This window comes from Triticum urartu, chromosome 7 (genome assembly GCF_003073215.2).
Source record: "Triticum urartu cultivar G1812 chromosome 7, Tu2.1, whole genome shotgun sequence".
NCBI lineage: Eukaryota > Viridiplantae > Streptophyta > Magnoliopsida > Poales > Poaceae > Triticum > Triticum urartu.
Genome location: NC_053028.1, coordinates 610,351,685 through 610,362,047, shown reverse-complemented (window position 1 = coordinate 610,362,047; position 10,363 = coordinate 610,351,685). Strand labels below are relative to the sequence as shown.

The following is a 10,363-nucleotide window of genomic DNA, read 5'->3' as shown; positions in this document are numbered from 1 at the left end:
GACCGGGGACACCGGGGACCAGCTACTAAGTGGCTGAAACCCTGGACTGTCTTGGTGCTGTACCGTGAGTCCGAATCATTAGCTAGCTACTGTCCGCAGGCAGTACTCCTACTCCCTGCTAGTGCTAGGAATAGTAGTACCCTACCCAAAGCTTACCGCTAGGAGTTTCAACCGGTGATAAATAGGGAGCAGAGGTAACATAAATAGCTAACCGTGATCCAACCACCACTTGGCTTCCAAATGATTTCGCCACTTAATTAGCAACTGTAGTCCTAGTACACGGGACGAAGATGGCGCATCAGCAGCTTGGGTCTCGGCTGTATTGATCGGTGACTGGGCAGACCAACGGACGCCACAGCTGAAACTGAAAATCGAGAAATAAGGATGACAGTCATCCTCCCGGCTCCTCAGCCGTTTGGGATTCCTGGCCGTTGGATCGTTTTGCTTGATGCAATCTGGGCTATCGGATCGAGCCCTGGGACGACCACGGCCGTCGGATCGAAGAGGTGACCCTGTAGCAATGAATAGTTTCGTCCCGTTCGTGCCACCGCGCGTAATTCCGACGACCCGCCGAGGGCATTTTCGTCATTTCATGTTTACGCATATAAATTGCGTCCGCTCCCGTGTAGATGACCTAGCCGCCTCTCCCCCGCACCCGCGCCCTCAACCCCCGTCCTCCCGCATCCCAGCCCGCTCGCCCCAGCCCTCTCCCCGACCTCTCCCTCCACCAGACCTCGCAGCCCCGCCCACTTCGCCGCCACCAACGCCCCGTAGACCTCGCCGCCGCCGGCCCCTCAGACCGCGCCGCCGTGGACCTCTCTCCTCGTCTCCCTCGCACCATGCCGCCCGCAGCCTCGACCTCTCGTCATCTGAAGGGAAGGGAAGGGAAGGAAAGAGAAGAGGGAGAGTGAGCAGGTCAGGCGGCAGCCAAGGTGCTCGCAGATTCGCCGGCGATGTCGTCCGACCTTGGCCTCCGAGTGCTTGTGCTCTGCCTGCTCCGCGCCCACGCAATGGCCTGCTCAGGATGCCGCCCTCTCCCCTGCTCCAACCCTAATCCCCTCCCCTCCCCTCAAGCTGTTGCTCCTTTTGGTCACGCAGGTGCACGAACGCGTCCCTGCTCCTCTGGTGGACAAGGTCGGTTCCGATTTGGATGAGTAGCAATTGCTACAGGTGGACGAGGCACGAGCCCTCATGGCTCCTCCTTCCTCCTACCCCCCACCCCCCTGAACCTGGTGAGCTCCACCCCCTCTTCCTACCCCTGCACATCTATCTTATCTAGCCAATTCTCTGATTTAGCTAGGTTCCAAAGAAGAGAATTTTCTTTGTCTTTCTTGTTTTGTTTTTACCTTGCTGCCAAGGAAGGCCTTGGATCTAGCTAATTATTTACAGAGTACATGTTTGTTGCCTTGCTTGGCTTGTTGTCTAGGGTTGGGATCTTTCTCTAGGATTGTAGTGAGCTTTCAGGAAGAGGTGAATGCAGCAGGACATTGGGGGTGTTTGGATGTATGGGCTGCCTGGATCTTGTTAGAATCCTTTGGATTCATTAGGTCTGGTTGGACACCCTCGGTTTTTTGTTGCTATGCGGGAGACAGTGCAGCATTGCTAGATTCCTCGGACGATTTTTTGTTGCATTTCTTATTTTGTTCGGTGGCTGCGAGTTTGGCATTGGCTCGTGTTATTGAAATTTGTCTAGATAAATTATTGCCTGATCTGTTTGTTAGTCTGGGTTAATCCTTGGTTTAGGCCTTTAGCTTAAGCATTAAACAAATCACATGACTGGTTACAGATAATTGCAGGGACTATGCATGGCATTGTAATCAAACCACCATTGTTAGCTGTTTGGTTGGCGATTTTGATGGAGAGAGGGGGGGTAGGTTGTAGACATGTCAGGTGGTTAGTTACAAAGAGAGTGGAGATTTATGCCTATTGTGGTTGCAGTTCTGTGAATCAAAGCGCCATTCTTAAATGCTAGATTAATTTGGTTGTCTCATCTGTCACCAGATTCCAGTTTCTAATTAGCGGTCAGGGAGTAGATAACTGCACAACTTTGGACATGCATGAGGTGAGTATGCATGTAAATCTGTCTCAATATTAACTGATAGGGCAACTAATGTGACCGTTTTGTTTTGCAGGCAGTGGTTGTTAAAAAGATAGATGACTGTAACAAATAATGTGTGAGAACAAGGAGCCAAAAATATTGGAAAACGACCATAAGATAGATAGCAGATTCAGTGATTTGGTTATTATGGAGGTTGATGGAACTTGGTCTACTGTCAGAATTCAGAGCCATAAAGCATTGGACATGGACAAGGTAAGTGCACTTGCAGAATCTCCATCTAGAATATCTATTTTGGGTACTAATTACGTGACTGCTCCATGGTTCAGAGCTCTTCCATGGCAGCAACCAGCAGCCCAAGGCCAAGGTGAGTTCCCCCTTTTCCTCCTCTTGCTGAGCTCCCTCCTTTGCCCGCCATTTCCCTCGCTATCTCAGTGATATGGTTATATGCGCTGCTAGAAGTGAGGATTTGACTATATTTCCGAAGCGAAAATATAACGAAGCGAAAATTGTTCCAGAGATCTGGGAGTTGTACTTCTACTTCTGTTGTGATGTGTCTTGCTTTCGTGTTTGTTTACAATTGGCAAGTTTTAGGCTTTTACTGTCTTTAGGCCATCCTAGCAATACTTTTTACAGTTATACTGTAAGGTCTGCACTATTTGTTCTCTTCTGAAAATATGATTCTTGATGAAGTTTTACTTCACTGTTGGCATCTCCTCTGTTTGCTGATCTACAAATGTGTTTTTGTTTTTACATTGATAGACAAACTTTTAGTCGTACTTTCTAGGATCATAGTTTGTTGTCAACTACTTCCACTCATGGCTGATATATGTGAGTATTTAGGCTGGATAAATATACCATGGCCTGGACTGGTGGATTGAGTATAGTTGGTCCATACAGATTCTGTTAGACATAACTATCTTTTTTTTAATCGGCCATGTGACTGCTTGCTAACGGCTTGAATTGACCCACTCCTACATATGAAATTGTAATTTTGTTGCTCATGAGCACTTTTGTGTGTGTGTGCTCATGAAGCTTCTCTTCTCCATGGATGAATCTCAACTGGAAGCAGCAAGCTATCTCAAGGGAGGGGATTCTCAAGTCACCCCACTTCCAATCCATGGACGCTATCCACAAGGACCAAGATGACGACGACCAGGAAGGAAGGAGCCCACGCCCGACCCCGACGACGGTGGTTCCATTTGTGTGCCGGCGTCGACCACAACATCCCTCTCTATAATATGGTTGTGCTTTATTTTAATTGAAAGAAGTTCATTCTCAACTCACTCTGCTTATATCACAATTCAGCACCGACTCTTTCAGTCTTTCCTGCCTCCTAGCATGCTTTTACTCTGCATCTGCTACGTGATAGTTATTGTTACTGTAAAATATGTTTGAAGCCAGTAACTGATTACACTTTTAGTCCCATATTCTCAAGGACTTCCAAGAAGTTGAGGTTCTGAATAGGTTATTAGTATCTAACCATGTTGATAGCAATTAGCTTTGTCCACTTACTGAGCTGTCCTTTTAGTGTTCTGAAGATATACTTGAGTTTTATTTGTTATAGAAGGCCTCCCAAAAATCTAACTTTCCTTGACAGACATATCTCTCTCTCTCTCCCTCTCCCTCTCTCTCTCTCTCCATCTACATATATCACACCAGCTGTTCCAGGTAGAGTAGTAGTGGCCACAAAATTTTACTGAAATAATCATGCGAGATTACCAGCAAACAAAATTCTCATAGTAGGATAGAATGTGGGTATATATATTATAATATTGGTGTCAGATATGTTTACTCAGATGATCCAAGAATTGAATAAACCACTCGAATAAAATACCTCTCTGTTCGCTTTAAAAATTCTACAGTCAACATGCTAATATTATTTGCATCTACATAACGGCTTGCAGAACAGCGGGGGGCGTCTGAGCCTGCAGTCGGAGTAGCAGCTGACGTAGCATTTGCAGAACACCGACACGGCGTCAGCCACCTGCAGCTGCTGGGCAGATAACAGGACGGCAAGGAGCACGCAGACAGCCACAACCTTCACTCTCTCCTTCTTCCCAGTCCCCTCCATTGATAATGGATTCTTCCTCTTGCCTGTGACAACTTTTGTTGGGTCGACGGCCCCTCTTTATACCAAAGGCAAGCTTCTGGTGCTGCACACGCTATTGATTCTTGAAGAAGCGTCTGCGATTCTAGGAGAAGCTTTAATTTCTCTCCAGAGATGAGCTTGATTATCTAAGAAGCTTTTCCTTTTGCAGAGATGATCGTACTTATGGAAACTCAGATGCCTTGCACTGCTGCCGGATCAAGGATGGAGTGAACTAAAACACTTTGCTATTACAACTAGCCCTCCCTGTTCCATGAATCGACAGGTAAGTTCTGTCATCTGTTTCTTATCTTTGTATTGCACACATACGTATAGAGAGGAGTGTGTAGTACGCAAATTGTTGTTGGTCAAGCTATGTATATGTACGTGCATCTTATATAGATATAGGCTTGTATGCTCGTTTGCAGGGTCCCATTTCTGATCCATAAGCCTCTGTATTAGGCATACTTGTACAATTTTACAATGGTGGCACATGATTATAATTGCTTTTTTGCTCAGTCAAATATATACAAAATAGTATACATGAGGGAATGTTAGTAACTTTTTCTTTGTGCTTGGGATGCTAAACTTGATTGTTTGTTCCTGACCATTAGGGGAAGAATTGGCAATGCTAAATTGGTGAGAAGAGAGCAAGAGGAAGATGATGAGTTGACATGGAAAAGGTTCAGATTCCTTTACTGCATCTACCCCCATTACACCCACAACCCCACCTTTGCCTTTATTATTGCACTAATATGTTGATGGGTCTTCTTTCTCATTATAATCAGTTCAAATTTAGGTCGTGAGAACACTGAGTTTTCAAAAATTTAGGTTGTGGGTATACATGTTACTATAATTATATTGTTTCGTCAGATGTGTTTGCTCAAATTATAGAGGGTCGTATGGATCCCTCCTCCTATGCCGTCATCACGAGAGGAGAGGGAGAACGGCTGCACTATGTTGATGTGTAGAAATTCCAGGATTTCTGGACACCGAGTGCTCCCCCAATTGCACGAGATGGGGAGGTGGATGACATCCCTGTGGATTACCATCTACGAAGAATGGTCTACATGATTTTTTTTCTTCATCATGTGTTTCTGTGTGCAACAAGAATCAGTGATTGCTTATCTGCTGGTTAGCTGGTACAGATGGAGTCTATTTTTATTCTCAGTAGTGAGACTTCAAATAGATACCACTACTATATATTTAGTTAAATTTGGCCGAGTAACATGTGTGTTGCACCTCTGATGGACTACGAAGAGCATAAACGGGGCTGATAGTGTGCTACAAACATGTATGCATCTCAAGGTTGTTTAGATGCAATATGTACCATCCGAATTAAAGAATTCATTGCTCTCTTTATCTCATGTCAATGCTTGGCTTATGTGGTTGCAGCGACTTGCGATATGCTCAGCGGATCACCATGTCAAGGAATGAGCAGTTAAATAAGAGTCTCTTCGACAAAAGTAAGGTGAGATTTATTTCTGTTCATCTTGGTTGGATTTAAATAAGATGTGGCTACATATAATAATTAATATTCAACTAATGCAATTTATTTGTGAGTCCTATGCTCACTATGGCAAATGTCCAGGCTGACAAATGAATGGCAAGTTCTTTATGCATATAGAACTATTACATTATATTTTTGCATGCAATTTCAGGCCACTCGATCTATCCGTGGAATACATGTTTGTAGCATGTTTTGTGATATTCGAAAGAACCATTTTATCTTATATTCACATTACCTTTATGAAAAATATATACAATAGTGTGCCTGCTACTTGATGCAATTTTAATATCTTCCTAAGAATACACAACTCATGTTTTGTACGAGTTATGAGAGAATAGTCCTTGGCAGGGGCCAAGGTTCGGCTTTGTTTTCTCCTGCTATTGATATTCATGTCAAACTGAACAAAATGCTTCATGTTGTGATTTGAACTGGTTTGTCCTAATAATTTTTTCTTATATTTCCATCTTCGGTTGTATCTCGGATTTCTCATCACCCTTTCTTTGAACATATAGTGCATTCTAATGGTGTTATTTGCCTATTCAATGCCATGCTTTATACATCTGTTATGGTAGTGCTTTCACTGAAGTAAGTGATCTAAACGATCTTATATTTGTTGCAGAGGGAGTATTTCATAACTGAACATGTTTTATGTACAATCTGTTACTGACTGGCATTGTGAAAAACGCAGAGGTACTACCTGCACATGTAAATTTAACTACATATTTGTGTTATTGTGCTACTGTTGTTTAAGCAGTTACACTCTTCCTTTCATTTCTTGGAAAATTAGGAATTAACTGAAGCTTGTATTGTTATATTATTTCATACTATAAGAGAAATTACTCATGTATCACTAAAGCTTGCATTATTAGTGTCATCAGAAAAATGAAGCCTGAGGACGCTATCAGCCTTTCCTGTCAAGTATTGGCCACTACTATCTGCATTAGCTTCACCTCAGAACATGCCCTTTTTCACTTGGAGAGAGGAAGTAGGAGTTCTCAGTGATGATCATCTACAAGATACCATACATGTTTGTTGATTGACTAACAAAGACAAAGGCCGTACCGTTATTGATGTTTCTATAGCATTGTTTCCAGCTGTTGTAACACCTGTTTTTACACTTGCAAGTATGAACTATTTGGCTATATTTTATAGAACTTATGTACCGATGTAGAATGGTATATCATGCTTTTATACTTTATGATATACCTTTTCGTTGTAGTATTTTGGAAAGTTGCAATGCTCAACATTTGTATAGACTTCTATCATAATGATCCTCTCCTTGCCAGTTGGCAATGATTTCTTTTTGTACCATTGCTCATATGATCTTATCAATGTTGAAGGTACATATGTTTAGATACACTCTTTTCCATCAGATTATTGACTAATAACGTCGTATTGTCTCTCACAAACTAAAAACTTAAGTGAATGATTCATCTTTACTTTATTTTGATATCCCTTCTGAATGAGCATTACTTGCTTGACCATAACGTTTGGACCGGCACCCTGGCACCAAGGCGCGCTTCCGATCTAGTGATCATGAATCGGCACGGCCCGGGCGATGGGTGAGTGGACGTGGACGGGATGAGCTCGTGGCGACAACGCCTGCCTGAACAGCGCGCCGACGACTTGCGGGGACAGAGGCGAGGGTGGATGCAGCTATTCCGTCGGCACGATGCTGCTGCCGACAGATTCTCGTGCAACACATTTCTCTGTTGTATGATTCGTTTGGTTCCTGTTTCGGGAGAACGCCACCTTAGACTACTCATAGTAGGAGTAACATAGGTGATAACATCACATTTATCTAGACAAAATAGATGATATGGCATGTAATTAACGAAGAAAGAGAGGCATGTGATAACATAGCTAGTGAACATCATACATATCAAGAAAAGATGAGTCTGCAACCTAATAAATGAAATGATGCATGACACAATATATATATTACAATCCACTGTGATTATGGTTGTACGGGTGCCGTATGGGTATGACGGACAGCGCGGCTTCATAGCTGCAAGAGATAGAGAGCGAGAAGAAAAAAATGTCCCGTGCGTTGTTAGATGAAAATCAGGGCCGACCCTGGGTAGGGGCAAGAAGGGCAACGCCCTAGGGCCCCAGCCTGACGGGGGGCCGACCCTGGGCATCTATATACACTAGGTATACTAGACAACCCAACATTTGTTAAACAAATGCACCGAGCAAGCCACCAGAGTAACAGAAAAAGGCCATCATTCTTAAAGCCTATAGCCTAATCTAACTTACTAATGTTATGTAGGTGAATCGCGAGGAGGCAGCCAGCTTCTGTTCCATCTAGCCGCCACCGCCGTTTCTTCTCTCTAAACTGAATTCTTTGTCTGTCTTCTCGTTCCTCATCCCGCTCCAGCGCTCCTACTCCCAAAGCACACATCATGGCTAGTAAATAAGTAGCCGATTTCTTTGACCCACTATTAATTTCTCTATCTCACTTTCCTATGGTTTTCCCTATAAATATGCCCATCGAGTGTGCGGCATCAGGCAACACTTCATCCGCTAGTCTCTTTGCAAAGAGCGCTGCTACACACACGATAGTGCTCAGCCGATTCTTGCATGATCCTACTACTCTAACCATGCATTCCTAGGACAAACTGAAGTAGAACCGCTGGATGAAGCATCGTCCATCGATCGGCCAGTTAAGTATCGTCTGCATAGTACTTTCGCTTTGCAAATTGTAATTTTCTTGGGTCAACAGCTCACAAAGTTCCTGCAATCTCCCAGTCCTTTTGCGCTTCATCTTTGTACTGTTTTTTTTTGGGTTTTCCAGCGATTCCCTGACCGATCTTCTCTTCATTTGAGGATATGAGGATCATACCAAGATCTAATATGATTGGGATTGGATAGCTGGATTTCTTCCATTTCACCTTTGACAAATTCAGGTGTTCCCGCTCCTTTCCTGTAAAATTGTTGCCTCAAAAGTATTTATCTTGTTTTCTTCGGTGTTAGGAATCCTATCCTCATTGGTATATAAGAATTAAGACTTTGTTGGTTGTTGCCAAGACAAGCATGTGCATTCCTGTTTACCCATGGTGTATTATGAGACGTTATTTGATAATGCAATTTTCTAGAACTTTCAATCCAAAAGAAAATTTATGCTTTATATTAATATATAATTGATTTTTCCCACTAGTGGGCCCACTTTTTACGTTCGCCCCGGGCCTCTGAAAAGTCAGGACCGGCCCTGATGAAAATGACTTGTTTTCTCTCCATCGACGCGTACACGTCGATCGCCGGAGGGCTCCATCTCGTCCTTGTATCGCCGGAGCAGCACGACCGGAGATAGGGCAGATGGGTGATATTATTGGTAACGTGAAAATATACAACGTATTTCCGGATGCAAAGAGGCGTTGCGTCCGGCCACTGGTTGGTATCGCGACTCCAGTGCTCCACCATACATGCATGCAAGAACATTTTGTTCTGCTTTGTCCACCGGGTACGCTGCATGCCTGCACGGGCGTACGTGTGGTTATTACGGGAGGTCGGTCAGGGCAAGGCATGGGCGCAGCTCACTGCCCGCAAGACGACGCGAAATGGCGACAGAGGAAAGGACAAGGGCCTTGGTTCGTGCTCGTCGTCCGCGCGCTGTCCGTTTCACCCCTACCTCGTCTGTCGGTGCCACAAAGCAAAATCCCATGCGCCCTATTTTAGCATCATTTCCTCAAGTTGCACGCCGGAGAAGATCGTCAAGTTGGACGCGGAATTGACGAAGAGGAGGAACCGGAGGGCGGTCGTCAAAGTCAATGCCGCCGCGCCCAAGTTCAACGCCGAGCGCGATGCGATGGAGGCCGCGCGGCGCACGGCCGCGGTCGACGAGAAAGAGGACATCGTCAACAAAGCGCACGCCCTCCTTATACTTGGCATGTGCCGTCCGACCCCTTTCCCTGCAGCGGCCGTCGGCCCGGCAAGCACCGGCTTGTCGGTCGTCCGGCCTCCGCACTGCCAGTCACCAACGCCGCGGACCACGCCTATGTCGCCTGGCTTTCCCCCGCCAAGGCACGGCGCCCAAACCCGTCTTTTGGGGTCGCCGGACGTTGTCGTGATCGCGCCGTCCACCTTGCGCCCCTCGGCCGTCATCGACCTCAACGTCACGCCGGGGTCCAGCAGCGGCCGGCCGGCCATCCGTCGAGATGCAAAGGAAGCAAGCACGGCCACCGTTTACGGGCACCATGCCGTCCCCCCGTGTCTTGTTCGATGGAATGCCAACCCCAACGCCACAGGTCGACGACCCCTTCTACAACCAGCTCATGGAGGATGTGATCTTCGAGGGTGGGCATAGCCATGCCTACGATCCCGAAGAGACCCAAAGTCAGGATGGACATGCCCTGTACATTGCCGATGAAGAGGCCGACGACCGTGTTGACTACGACCATGGTGACTCGTGGCATGAAGACGATGACATCTATTGCGAAAGTGATGGTGATGAAGAAGAAGTCAATGACATTGATATTGGTGGCGAGCCATTGTTCATCGACGAGCTCACCCAAAGAGTGGAAGCACAAAAGAGGAGGAAGAGCATTCGCACGGGTTCATATACACAAGACGAGGACAAGTTGATTTGCCAACGTTGGATGGAGATTAGCCAAGATCCAAGGATCGGCGCGCAAAAAAAGGGCCTTGTTTTTTGAACGAGAATCCATAAAACATTCCATGAAAGAAAGATGTTTGAGCCCTACCAAAT

The 10,363-nt window shown here is 45.4% G+C and overlaps 2 long non-coding RNA genes across 5 annotated transcripts; both read left to right on the top strand.

Annotated features, from left to right (window-relative positions):
• The first annotated feature begins 650 nt into the window (after window positions 1–650).
• On the top strand, window positions 651–4,192 carry LOC125524972. Of its 3 annotated transcripts, none has more exons than XR_007291089.1 (6): window positions 651–1,232; window positions 2,002–2,062; window positions 2,133–2,311; window positions 2,386–2,423; window positions 3,129–3,300; window positions 3,964–4,192. It is a non-coding gene; the product is annotated as an uncharacterized LOC125524972 (long non-coding RNA). The 3 variants fall into 3 exon arrangements; XR_007291087.1 differs by having other exon boundaries at window positions 3,092–3,300; XR_007291088.1 differs by having other exon boundaries at window positions 2,386–3,300.
• A 123-nt stretch (window positions 4,193–4,315) lies between these two features.
• On the top strand, window positions 4,316–6,959 carry LOC125524970. 2 transcript variants are annotated; one of them, XR_007291085.1, is made up of 5 exons: window positions 4,316–4,431; window positions 4,760–4,828; window positions 5,541–5,616; window positions 6,275–6,345; window positions 6,534–6,959. It is a non-coding gene; the product is annotated as an uncharacterized LOC125524970 (long non-coding RNA). The 2 variants fall into 2 exon arrangements; XR_007291086.1 differs by having other exon boundaries at window positions 6,525–6,959.
• Window positions 6,960–10,363: the final 3,404 nt, after the last annotated feature.